We start from the raw sequence: 13,497 nt of genomic DNA, 5'->3' as shown, positions 1-13,497 counted from the left end.
TATAAGAAAAGTCATGAAAAGTTCTCAAAACCTGCTCATCGTAAGTCCATTAAGGATCTGCCTCAGCTACTCATGTTATATAGATTAAGAAATAACCAGTCAAAGCTAAGACTGCCCCGAAATTGTTAAAGATTCTGCAGCTGAGTTTAAAAGGATTAAGAATAGAGGCGTTTAACCCTCCTGATGAATTATTAGAGGCAGTTCGCATTAATAATGATATTAGATAAACCCCCCCTATCGTGATTTTAGTACTAAGAATTTCATTTGGTTTCAGGTACTGATAAGTTTCTCATAAAACCATAAGCTTAGCAAACTTTTAGAAAATATCCCGTAAGAACCCCAAATATTAAGTGTAAGGTAAAACTTACAAGCAAAATCATAAGAACCATTTCTTCTGTACCTGTCAGAAACCTTCAGTCATAAAATTCTAGTGTACCCTCTCTCCAGATGAAGTACGTCAGAATATGTAGTTGATATCTCTTGATCTCTGTCGATTAAGAATACCAGATGGAATGACAAAAAGCGCCGTATGAGGATTGATGTATCTTAATAAGTTCCATAGATTGCTTCCATGCCTGATCAGTATGGAGGTTTAATGCATGGAACCCCAAAGATATACCGATGGTCATATGGTACTAAAGTCGGCTAAAGGTATTCAAAGAAGATATCCAGAATGAAAGTTTTCATGCAAATGTTCTCGATTAAGGAATTCGTGGACTTATAACATGAATGTGTTATTTAGTTGACTCGAGCAATGATGGATAAACTGGAGCCAGAGATATGGAAAGTCTCTATAACCTCCTTATATCTTGATCATCTTCTCCTAAGATTACCCTGTTACCTCCTGAGAGGCAAGTAGAATTAAGAATTATAACCCATTTAGGGCTGTATTAATATGAAATCTCCAAGACGGCTAGTACCATCATTGGATGAATCGAAACCCTGATTAAGTAAGTTTTGAAATAGAGGATTCATATAGCCTAACTCAATATTCTGAGGATTCAATGTAGTTAATTAAGAAAGACGGTTCATTTTGCTTATGCATTGATTACCGCAACCCTAATTAGGCAACAATTAAGAATTTCCATCAGCTGCCCAGGATCGTCGATTTATTCGACTAACCTAAAGGATTAGCTATCCCTTAAGGTTAGTTTTAAGCAGTGATTGGAATAACCATCTCACCTTAAGATTAGCTTGTCTATGATAGTTGTTATATAAGTATCAAGGCTGCTCCTTGGGAGACCTTGTATAGATGAGATATTAGACATCTATTGTTAGACAGAAAATTGGTAAGTCCAAATATCAGGATCTGAAAGTTGCCTTGGAAACAACGAATAAGATCGTGCAAATCTATTATCATCTATAAGTTGCCAGTATTCGGCAGAGAATCAAGGATTCATGGAAATAGCAAACCTCCTAAGTTCTTGTTAAGAAATAAAGTTCAACAAAAGATATCACCCTGGAAAGGTGTGCCAATCTGTCAATTGTTAGGCTAGTTAAGCTCTGAATATACGAAATCATTCGAAGGAATCGAATGTATCAAGATCAAATAGCTTATAAGCTAAAACCTATTTAAGGAGCTTGGCGGATCTCGCAATACGTTACACATTAAGGATTTAAGGATGTGTTTCACCAATAAGTCAAGAAGCATTAACTCATATGATAGGCAGATCTATAATATGATGAGAAACCTGTATCGATTGAGGATCGGCAGGTTAAGAATGCTCGAAAGGAATACATTTACCCAATATAGAGGTCAACTTGGGAGCTTGGAAGGACTCCAGGCATGCTATGAAAGTTAAGTCCGTTATGCGACAAAAGAAACTTCCAGCATTTTAGAAAATCTCGAGGTCGAGATTTCTTTTAAGGGGGTGAGGATGTAACACCTTGTAAAATCACGTCCAATGATGTATTGACACGTGTAACAAACTCTAATGAAGTCAAACAGTGAAATTTAGGGACTAATTTTTTCAAAAAATCTAAAACTTTGATTTTGAAAGGACTGGAAGTGTTAGCATATCTAAAATAAGTTTCTAAATAACCTCTCATGATGGCGATATTCCCAAATGTGCCACTTGATGATAAAGTGTAGCCGTTTGCGTAATTAATTGAAAGTTTGCGCAATGAAGGGTTAAAAGCGTCAACATGTTAATTCTTACCTCTGAGTGACCTTTTAACCAACCGGGAGCTTCATGATATTTAATTATACTCTCGGGGATGCCAAGTAATGGCCAACTAAGGTTTTATGCCTATAAGTAAAGTTACGCGCAACTTTGCAAGTTAGAGGGACTAAAAGCGTCAATATGTTTAATTATACCTCTGAATGACCTTTTAGCGAACCCGAAGCATCGTGATGTTTAATAATACTATCAAGGATGTCTAATTTGGATTAGATGAGGCTTCAATGCAATTAGACGATGAGATGCGCAAGTTTGCGCAATAGAGGGGCCTAAAGCGTCAACTTTTGAATCTACGCCATTCGGTGACCATTTAAGTGAACAAGAGCATAGTAATATTTAAGTATATGCTTGGGAATGCCTATTATGGGCCATGGAAGGCTTGGATGTCATTAAATGGCATTCCGCGCTACTTTGCGCAATTAAGGGACTAATTGCGTCAAACTGCAAAAGGAGGTCGAATCGTATGGTAACGGACCTTCTGGAATATGTTAATAAGTTAATCATACCCTATTTACCCTTTTTATAGCTTAGATATAGGCCTAGAGGTGTTCGGTGCGCAAAAATAAACTTTTATGTCATGCAGGGACTAAAAGTGTCAAAAAGTGCACAAGTTTGCACTTTTGCGCATATCTCACATTCTGAATATTCCCGGACACCCAAAAATTTATGTAAGCACTAAAATATTTTATTTTAGTGTGTGGCATGATAAAATTCCATTCGTCGCGTAATTTGGATCGTTTTTAGCGTCCGTCCGTGTTTCGTCGTAATTAGTCGAACAACGGGACCGTACGACCAAACGAACCGGCATCCGAGATGTTTTTGAACATATTTTAAGTTCCCTATACTTTAACTTCATTTTAGAGCTTTGAAATGAGGTTAATGGGGCTTAAACGTGTCAAAAAATGCATCGAAAACCAAGTTTGGGGGTGTAGGGGCCTGTTTTGCCATTTTTGAAAGTTGCTGGCCTGCAAGGCCCTTACGGTCCGTATGGACCTTTGCTTACGATCCGTAAGGCATCCCCAGACCAGCAAAATCTGTTTCCAGCTATTTCCAGCTCATTACAGCTCTTGCAAATGGTTTTTGATCAATCTATGGGCCAATTTTGATGGTTTTCAAGTGCCCCTTGTATTTGTAAACCATGTGCCCACATGGATAGTTGAGATTGAAGCTCGGTTTTCGATAAACGATCCTAATGGTTCTCAAAAACCTATAAATACCCCCTTGTTTTGGGTTTCACTTGCACCTTCCCTCCATTCTGAATTCTCTGCATTCTTTGAGGGTCTTGAGCTTCTTGAGAACCTCTTTCAAGTCCTTTGGACTTTTGTAAGTGATTCTTTTCATGCTTAGTTATTTGTTTAGCGTTTAAACCGAAAAGTCAAGCGTTATCGATAAACACTTTGACTTTTAATCGGTTGATCCATGGTTCGCGTTGAACATGGCTACGTGATCGTAATTAGGTAGGTGTTTAACCCTCTAAAGGGCATCTCATAATTACCACATTTACTTAGTTTAATTGTCGGGTCAAATTAAAGTCAATCGGGTTTGTTTTAAATAAAATTCATAACTAATGATATAAAATCTTTAAAATCGGTTTTGTCACTTTAACGACTTGGTAAATATTAGTTGAACATGTCTAAACATGATTCAACCCGGCAATTCTAAGTATAGGCTCGGTTCGCAACCGAAAGTCGCAAAGTTTGACCTTTGCTTTGACTTTCAGTTCTGACCCGAATTAGACTTATTTAGATATGCCTTAGGATTCCTTTAGGATCATGTTATAGGTTAGTGTAACCCTCTGAGGTTATACAACCTAAATCCTTAGTTATCCTATTCATTTGCAAGTATCCGTTATATTTATTGACCGTTATGCCCTTTTGACCTTAAAACAATATTTTTGAAAATGTGAGAGGATAGAAACCTTCACTGCTGAATTATAAACTTGTCCATAAAATTTGACATCAATTTGAGGTCTAGATTAGGAGTTATGCTCAATAGCGTAATTAGAAGCTTCTTTAGTAATTAAATAGCGTAAATTACATATAGCCTATCTAAACCCAAATTTTTATACAAAACTTTTTACCTACTGTGTTAAAATAATATTTTGGGATTTTTAGAAATTTTTATTTAATTTTAGGCTGAGTATTCTAAGCTTAATTCGGCTAATGCCGATTTTGCCGATTTTGGGCTATAAAATAAGTTTTATATATCCGATTGACCCTAAACCTTTTTCTACTGATCTAATATGTTAAATAAATTATTTTAAGCCTTCTGGAATTTTAAAAATATCAGCTTTCTATATAAAACCCGGAAATAGCTCCAAATCGCCTTTTTAAGCGTTTTTAACGCATAAGTATGTGCTAGAACCTATTTAAGCATATGAGGTTGAAACCTACTGATGTATTCAGTAAAATTTTATATTTTAAACAGTAGGAGAATATCTTAAGATCAGAATTCCAGTATTGACCTTTTAAGCATATGTGAAATTACCAAAACGCCCCTACGGAGTCTAGGAGGATTAAGATTGATAAATTTCACATAAGGACTTATACCCTACTGTTATAACTTAGTAAATTAAGTATATTTACTGATTTAATCAGACCTGTAACTCAGGTGATTATTTAAACCCTTTTACACCCACCAAAATGCCCTTATGAGGCATAAATTGGGTTTAAAACCATTTGGGGCATAATGGAAGGTATCATTCTGATATCACAACATGTTTAAGGCATATTAACTTAGGAAACTTGTATATGACTCTTATGGTTACTCGTTACGCACTTTATGCGTTCGGATCGGCATAGGTAACTAGTTTACCCATTATAGCCGAAACGGGTCAAACCATATCATTTCGGTCTCAAAATCCAGAATGTGATTAAGTTACCCATATTAAACAAGTTTGCAAGCTTGTTGGGTCAAAACCACATTCTAAGACGGTCTTCGCCTTATCGTGCGTTTAAACCATAATCTTCATTTAAGAACAAACCGGTCTAGGCTTAGGCCAAATTAAAAGACCCGTTAGGATTTTAATAGGTTATTAAAAACCTTCGTTCCAGATTTAGGAGCCCAGTAAAAGCTATCTGTACTTTCTTGGTGGTATACGGCTGGGATTAAATTTATATTTAGCTCAAGTAAATACTTTTAACTTATTTTCTGTTATACGGGCTTGGGGGTACGGTATATAAAATACCGCTTGGTCGGGCAGTTGACCCTAACTCATTAGTAGTTGGGTATTATCAATGTGACCCGTTTGAAAACTGGTTTTGTTAGTTTTACGCCTTTGGGAGTTTAATGACCATGACCCGGATATCCTTGGCATCATTTTAAGAAATGGCCACGACCTTGACACCCGGGTGTAGGCGTACACCCGGTGATGTGTCCATATTTATTAAGGTATAAACGTTGGCTTCCCGCCGCGGACTTATACTGAGTGGTGTGTCAATTAACCTTAAACCCGGCACGATCCGGGCGACTGAACGCATAACGAACATGTAATTCTTTTACAAGATTAACTTTGATTAATTATTCCCAAGTTATAAAAAGTTTTGTGCCATGTGCATTCAAATCAATTTTTAAAACATTTTCAAAATGAGTCAGTTAAATTGTATTTACCAGTGAAAACTGACGTATTTTCCAAAAAGGCTAAGTGCAGGTGCTAAACGAAATAGGCTGGTTTCTCCTAGCATCATATAGAAGTCTCGCAAGCTTAGATGCCTGAAGTCTGTTGAACAATGTTTCATTTATCTTTGATCCGCCTGTGGATCCTTTACTTTCCGTTTGTAATACCTTGATATTACTTTATATCGGATTGTAATATATTCATCTTTTGCTTCCGCTGTGCATTTTAAATTGTGTTGTTTGACTATGATGATATCAACTACGTCACGATACTCCCCACCGGGCCCACCGGTGACACGTGGAAAATTGGGGTGTGACATGCTCCCTCCCCACCCCCCCTTTGCCCGCCTCTCTTTTTCTACATATACACACACATAAAAATAGGGCTGTAAACGAGCCAAGTCGAGTCGAGCTCGACCCAGCTCGAGCTCGGCTCGAACTCAATTCGAGCTGGCTCGGTTCGAGCTCGAATTTTAAATCCAGCTGAGATTTGAGGCTCGAGCTCGACTCGATTAAAATTCGAGCTAGCTCGGCTCGGCTCGATCTGGCTTGAACTAACAAAGAGTCGCAAAATTTAATACTTAAAAAGCCCTAAAAATGAATCTCTTCATAGACTAAGGACCATAATTGCAATTTAATTTAACCAAATGGCTAGATATGCAAGTATAAATGGTTAGCTCGCTTTGTACAATGTCTTTACCTTCTTTTATAGGGGAGATACTCCCTTATTTTTTGTCTTATAAGCGATGTGTGACAAAAAATGAAGGATATAAACCTTATCGAGCCTGCTCACGAGCTTACGAGCCAAGCCAAGCAAAACTCGAGCTCGGCTCGTTTACAAACTGAGCTGAGCCGAGCTGGCTCGTTTATAACCGAGCCAATTTCGAGCCGAGCTTTTTTCGAACTTTTTTCGAGCGAGATGCGAGCCGCGAGTTTTTTGACCACCCCTACATAAAAACACTTGCATATCATGTTTGAATCTAAATTGTCCATCGCTTTATAGTCTAGTGGTATATTGGGAGTGAGATAACTTTGGGACCAATAGGTTCTGGGTTTGATTCCTACAAGGGGGTTTCTCCATATTTATTGGGTTTCCTCCTAAATTGGTGTATATGCATTATGCCTAGTGGAGATGGATATGATCAGGTGGTTCCGATGGTGGCACGATGATACTCCAGTGGTTCGTTAGTGATTCAAATTTGCCGTTAAAAAAAATGTTTGAATCTAAATAGTTTTGACTTTATACATATAAATTACAACCTATTAAATACTGTAATTAATAGTGTAAGTGTGAAACTTACCATATTTGATTATGGGTTGGTAATGCCTACAAATCTTGATCAATGTATGTTTTTCGCAACAGTTTCATTAATATAGTTTGAAGAATAACGAAAAGGGACACAATTAAAAGTTTTTTAGGTGTTAAAGAGTATCACACAAACATAACACAGATTAGCAATTGTGTAAACAAGATTTTTTTTTAATGAGAATGCTTATATACTCCTAAATTATATCAAATAAATTTTAATCTACTTTTACTTGGAATTGAACCCAAGACTCCTACTATAAGAGGCAAAGCCTCTACCAAGGATGACACGCAAACAATATTTAGTCAAATCTTTTGGGTTAAATCATTTGGCTTTGGCTGATGAAAAATAGAGATGTATGTGCGGTTTATAATTATCAAATAACTCTAAATGTAAATAATGATACATGGTGGAAGTAAGCTTTATCGGGTTTTTTATTTAGTAATTCTAAGCTTGTTTTATAAACTAATTTATAAACTTCATAATGCATGCTTATAAAAGAATATATATTCTTAATTAATTTCTCGTTGACGTAAAAAATACATTGAGATTCAAGCATATATAAAGACTAATGCCCCTAAATAAAAACACTTGCACTCATTTTGCCATAGTAAAGATTTGAAAGTCACAAACGTATGAGACAAGGTGACCCTTTATCTCCTTTTTTATTTCTAATTATTATGGAAGGTTCGTCTTGTATGTTTGAAAACTGTTATGAAGCGGGAGCGATTCAAGGCATCCAAACTCCAAACGGTGGCCCAAAGATTTTTCATCTTTTGTATACAGATGATGCTATCATTCTTGGGGATTGGTCAGCTCTAAATATTGTCAATGTTGTTAGGATTCTTCAGGTTTTTCACATGTTTTCAGGGCTGAAAATTAACCTATCCAAGTCTAATCTTTATGGTATAGTAGTGGAGCTAGCGGAAGTTAAAGACAAAGCTAGGGTGGTCAAGTGTAAGACGGGTAGCCCCCCGTTTAAGGACCTTGGACTGATGGTGGGGGCCAACATGAACCAAATCAACAATTGGAAACCGGTATATGATACTTTTGAATCTAGACTCTCTTTATGGAAAACTAATCTTCTTTCCATTGGTGGGTGAATCACTTTGATTAAGTTTATGCTAGAGAGCCTTCCAAACTATTACTTTTCTTTATATAAGACGCTGATTAAGGTGATTAAAGATTAGAGTCTCTTATGAGAAGGTTCCTACGGGGAGGGTCGGGGGATTCTAGGAAGATGCACTAGGTCTCTTGGAATCGGGTGACTATTCCGAATGAAGACGAGGGGCTTGGGTTGAGTTAATTGAAGCATATCAACACCGCGTTACTTACAAAATGGGGATGGCGGTTCAAAATGGAAAGGAATTAATTGTGGAAAAAAAGGTGGTTGAATCACTTCACACGAGTAGAGGTAACTGGGATTTTATTCCGGCAAAAAAGTTTAAACGGGGTTTGTAATAATATAGTTAAAATGTTTGAAAGAGCAACTATTGACGGAACCCCGTTAAGAAGATTTTTCAAAGGCATTCTAGGAAACGGACAACATATTTTTTTGGTTGGATCCATAGATTTTCAATGAACCATTAAAAGACATTTATCCTAATATCTTCAAATTGGAAGCTAATAACAAATGCTCAGTGGAAAGTAGAATTTCCAGCAACATCAAAGATGGCGCTTGTGTTATGTTTGGAATTGGAAAAAAAGGCCCAACAAGTTTCTTGGAAATATCTGAGCTCAACTGGCTAGAAAGATTGGATGCAGTTTCGTTGAACAATCAAAGTGATAAATGGACCTGGATCAGACAGGCTTCAGGGGAATATGGTCGAGGCTGTGAGGCGGATTCTGAATAAAGGAATAGATTTGCTTTATTTATTTGATTTTTTTAGTAATAAATAGTAACAGATAATCAAACAAAGTACGTAGTAGGGGCTTCATAGCAACTTTTATTCTAAAGGAAAGCGAAGAACCCACTTTTAGTCAACAAGAGCCCTACTTCCCTTGAAAAACCTCATCACTGAAATTCAAGCGCAAACCCATTTCTAGTCATCGAGCTGAGTGCACCTTTGGTACTTCAGTAGGGCGAGCTCTTTGATAGTGACTTCTTCCGGGGCGACGAAAGGCTACTTCAATATAGAAAACAACTGGAAACTTGAGAGGGTCGCCTTTGGGAGCGTTCGCCGGTAACCATGGTTGCAAAAGTCGCTAGGCGTTCCCTAGTCGGATTCGGGAGTACTCGGGAAGTACTCGGCTTAGGCGGAGATTACTCGGGGAGTAATTAGCCTGGGAGACCAGTACTCGTGCCTCGGCAGCCTACCTTGTAGCGAGTACTCGGGGAGTACTCGGAGCCTAGGCGGGACTTTTACAACCATGCCGGTAACCATCACGACAACATAAAAAGGAAGGAGTGAGGCTGACTGAATCCAATCCATAAACCCGGCTAAATTCGTTCCCTTTCGTCAAGTAGGTAAAGTAGCCATACGGACCACTTTAGCTTTGCCTTAGACTCTATTGGAACAAAGCAAAGAAGGAGGCAGAATGGAGAAAGGATAGGGACACGGGTGGTCTTGCTTGGCGCAAAGGCTGCTGGTTCGGTGGTAGAGTACAATACTAAAGGTCCTCGGACTTCCAGGCGGTTTTTCTTTTGGGCAGCTGTTCACCGTTGGATCTCGCCAATACAGCCACCTATAGTTTTCGTTACCGAGATATCTTCTTTTTTTGTTCCCAGGTATTTTTTTGGGTAATCTGCACCCATGCTGCAAATAGTCAAATCTGAACTTAACCTTGTCGCTCTTCTTTCTTTCCTTGCGAGCAGGAAGCACACCAGTAGCGTGCATTCCGTGATTCTACTATGTTTTTTTGCACTTGACTGGGTGGACAGTTGACCAGAAGAGAACTTAGATTCGCCTAACCAGCAGGCGGGCGGCGCGCTTATCTTGTATATATTAAATTGAACAATGATAAAATGTAATAGTAAAATGTTGTGTTGTTAAGTTGTAATATTTGGGAGTATAAAGGTGCTCGTTAATTGATTATGAGAGAATTTTTTTTGGGGGTTCATTCTATTCTCTCTACGATGGAGTTGGTATTACGAAAAAGGACGTTTTTAATAAACTAGTGGGATCCCCCATTCGACGTAGCAGGAATTCAGTTTTTATTGTTATTGGTTTGGTTCATTACAGTACGGTACGGTATAGTGTTAAGACCTAGTATAGCGAACGAAAAAAAATCACAGAAATAAATTCGTAATATACACAAAAGGATATGGCAATGTGATGAAAGGTAAAATAATAAAAAATAAATAAAATAATAATTGTTTAATTTAATCTCGTTGGACTAACTAATTAAAGAGGGGGTGTATACCTTCATAATTATTCATGCTATTTTTTAAAAATCCCAATCCTACCCTCAAAACTTTCCCAAAAAAAAAATCGCCCTTTGTGACCATCTTTGACGAGCTCGGAGTCGTCTTACAATTGGTTTTCTTCAACTGTATTGAGTTCTTTGAAAATAATAGAAGTTGACTAATTCAAGCACACCTATTATTAAAAAACATGATTTATTTTGACAACACTGACAGAGAAAACATACAAACAAGCTTATAAGTCATAACTGACTAGTAATTCGATCACTCAACATTTATTTGTGTAGAAAAGCATCCATATCTATCTATCTATCTATACTATATAATAAAAGAAACCAGTAAAACGACACATGTCATTCATTGAAGTCATCTATTTTTGTAGATAATTAATATCAATTAAAAAATAATTATAAAATTAAATTTAATATAAATTTAAACAATTTGTATAGGAGATAATATAATATTTTATAATATTTATAACTTTGTTATAGTTTCCTTTTTACACCAAAACTTTATCAAATTTTATTTTTATCCTTTCTTAGCCCTTAAGTTCAGGAAATGCAATTTTTAACCATTTAACTTTTTATAAACTTTGTAAATGCCACTTTGACCCCCTCAAGAGTTTTTGCCTCGACGATATAAATTCGAGTTAGTCAGGTCACGTATAATACGTTATGATTGTACGATATAAATTCGATTTACGTTACATTTTGATCCAATCGCAATGCAAGTACATGATATATTGAGTTCAATCGGATACGTCAAACCATGCGTTTTCATATGGTTAACACATCACATAACGATTGGACTAATCCCTTCGATATAAATTAATATAATGTAAATGATTTATTTATTTTATTAAACTAAAGTAGTTAAGGATATAACCTATTTAAAAAATGTTTAATGTTTATTGGTTCTATACTTTTATTTCCGTGTTCAATTCTCAACTCAAATAAGGTCATTACTATTTTTACGTTATTAATCAATGTTTATTGGTTCCGTGTTCAATTCTCAACTCAAATACGGTAATCACTATTTTTACGTGACATTTACAAAAACCATCACCGCAATCACCCCATCCATCGTATATTGAGTACATCCGTTAGTTTTTTTTAAAGATATTACTACACAAAATTACATTTATGCAACTCGTGTAATACACGGGGTTTTTAAAAAATATAACTTTTTTTATTATGTAGTATATAAAATTAGATTTATTCAATATACGGGGTTTTTAAAAAATATAACTTTTTATGATGTAGTATATAAAATTAGATTTATTCGATCCATATAATACATAGGGTTTATAAAGATATAACTTTTTATTGTTTGGTATATAAAATTACATGTGCTCAACCCGTATAACACATGAGATTCTTAAAAATGTAACTTTTTTCATTATTTGATATATAAAATTAAATTTACTCAACCCGTACAATACACGGGTTTCTCAAAGATATAACTTTTTTTTATTATTTAATATATAAAATTACATTTATTTAACGGGGTTCTAACCTAGTATGATATATATTAACTAGGGGTAGACTTCGATAACAGAACTTATTCCCAAAACTGGATATATTTTATAACCCTGTCTTCCCTTTGTCGTTGTGAACTCAAACATATCATAGAAAAGCTGAGTCTCGAGGGTTTTGTTCCCCAATTCTTCATCCTTCAACACAATTTCTATGATGATCACTTTCCCACCATTTTCCTTGGTCGGAATAGCCTCTTTGCATCGCTTCAATATCTCTGCGCATTCTTCATCGCTCCAATTATGTAATACCCACTGTTTTTTTATGTAATTAATAAAAAAATCAACATTAATTATTGTTGTCATGGAATGAAAAAGAATCTCCAAAATTAAAGAACATGTATGCATTCTAGATGATTAATGATTTTAAAGTAAGAAGACAAGTGTAGTAAGGAATGAATACCTTGAACAAAACTACCTGAGCTTTTGGAATGGTCTCAAACATGTCTCCCCCAACAAAGCTCAAGTTCTTACTTCCTTCCAAACCCTTAACAACTTGTGGAAGATCAAAGTTTATGTAACTAAGATTGGGAAAAGCTTCCGCAATGCACTTTGCAAAAGTCCCAGTACCACCTCCGACATCAACAACTGAATCCAACTCTTCAAAGATACCCTTAGAGTGTTTAAGAATGACACTTGCAACAAGCCTTCTATCGCTAGCCATTCCTTCGTTGATGGATTGGTAAAGCTTCGGATCTTCAACCGCCAATTCGTATGCCATCTTCCCATGGGTGGTTTGAAAAGGGTTGATATCATTTTCATTTCGGAGCCATTTGCTCATGTTTTGCCATGGATCCAACATTATCGGATCCAAAAAGACTAGGAACAGTGGTGTTATGTTTAATGACTCTTCCTTTAGAAGTAAGCGAGAAGCAGGAGTAAGCGAATAGCCTTCTCTTTCCTCACGATCAACGCTTGGTAAACTTTGTATAGAAAAGAAACCAGCGTGCACAAGTATGCGCATCAATCAATACACATATTGAGATCTCTCCTTGTTGATGGGGAGGGCATCAACCAACTCTGAGAGGGACATTGGTACACCATGGCGATGTATGATATCAGGTATTTCTAGCTCAATTGCATATTTGAGTGACATGGACCTTACAAAGCTATAGGCGTAGTTCAATATGTGAGCTTGAGAATCAAGCAAGACACTAGATTGCTCGTCATTTTGTAATGCCATGACCTCTCTTCTCTTGTAATGTATGTGCATAGTGATGGACAAATTGATCGATGTGGTGTAACCTTAATTAGATCCTGCCTATATAAAGAGTAACATGTGAGGAGATTGAGTTGGATTTGATAACAATGTATGAGCTCAATAGTGACTTCACTTCTATGGGCCGTAGAAAGCCAAGAAATGTGTGATAGTTTGGTTGAAAAGGGAAAATAGATTTTGCTTACTATTGAGTTCTCAATATGAGGCTTCTATTTTTTGTACAAATTTTACATTTTTCAAGAAGCTCTTGATTTGTTTTATATTAATTTTGAATGTAC

At 36.4% G+C, this 13,497-nt stretch overlaps 1 pseudogene; it reads right to left on the bottom strand.

The window, feature by feature from the left end:
* Positions 1 to 12,000: 12,000 nt before the first annotated feature.
* Positions 12,001 to 13,183, bottom strand: LOC110920174 (annotated as a pseudogene).
* Between the last annotated feature and the right edge of the window lie 314 nt (positions 13,184 to 13,497).

This window comes from Helianthus annuus, chromosome 16 (assembly GCF_002127325.2).
Source record: "Helianthus annuus cultivar XRQ/B chromosome 16, HanXRQr2.0-SUNRISE, whole genome shotgun sequence".
In the NCBI taxonomy this organism is placed as follows: domain Eukaryota; kingdom Viridiplantae; phylum Streptophyta; class Magnoliopsida; order Asterales; family Asteraceae; genus Helianthus; species Helianthus annuus.
Note: the sequence above shows the minus strand (reverse complement) of the source record. Positions and strands in the feature narration are given on the sequence as shown.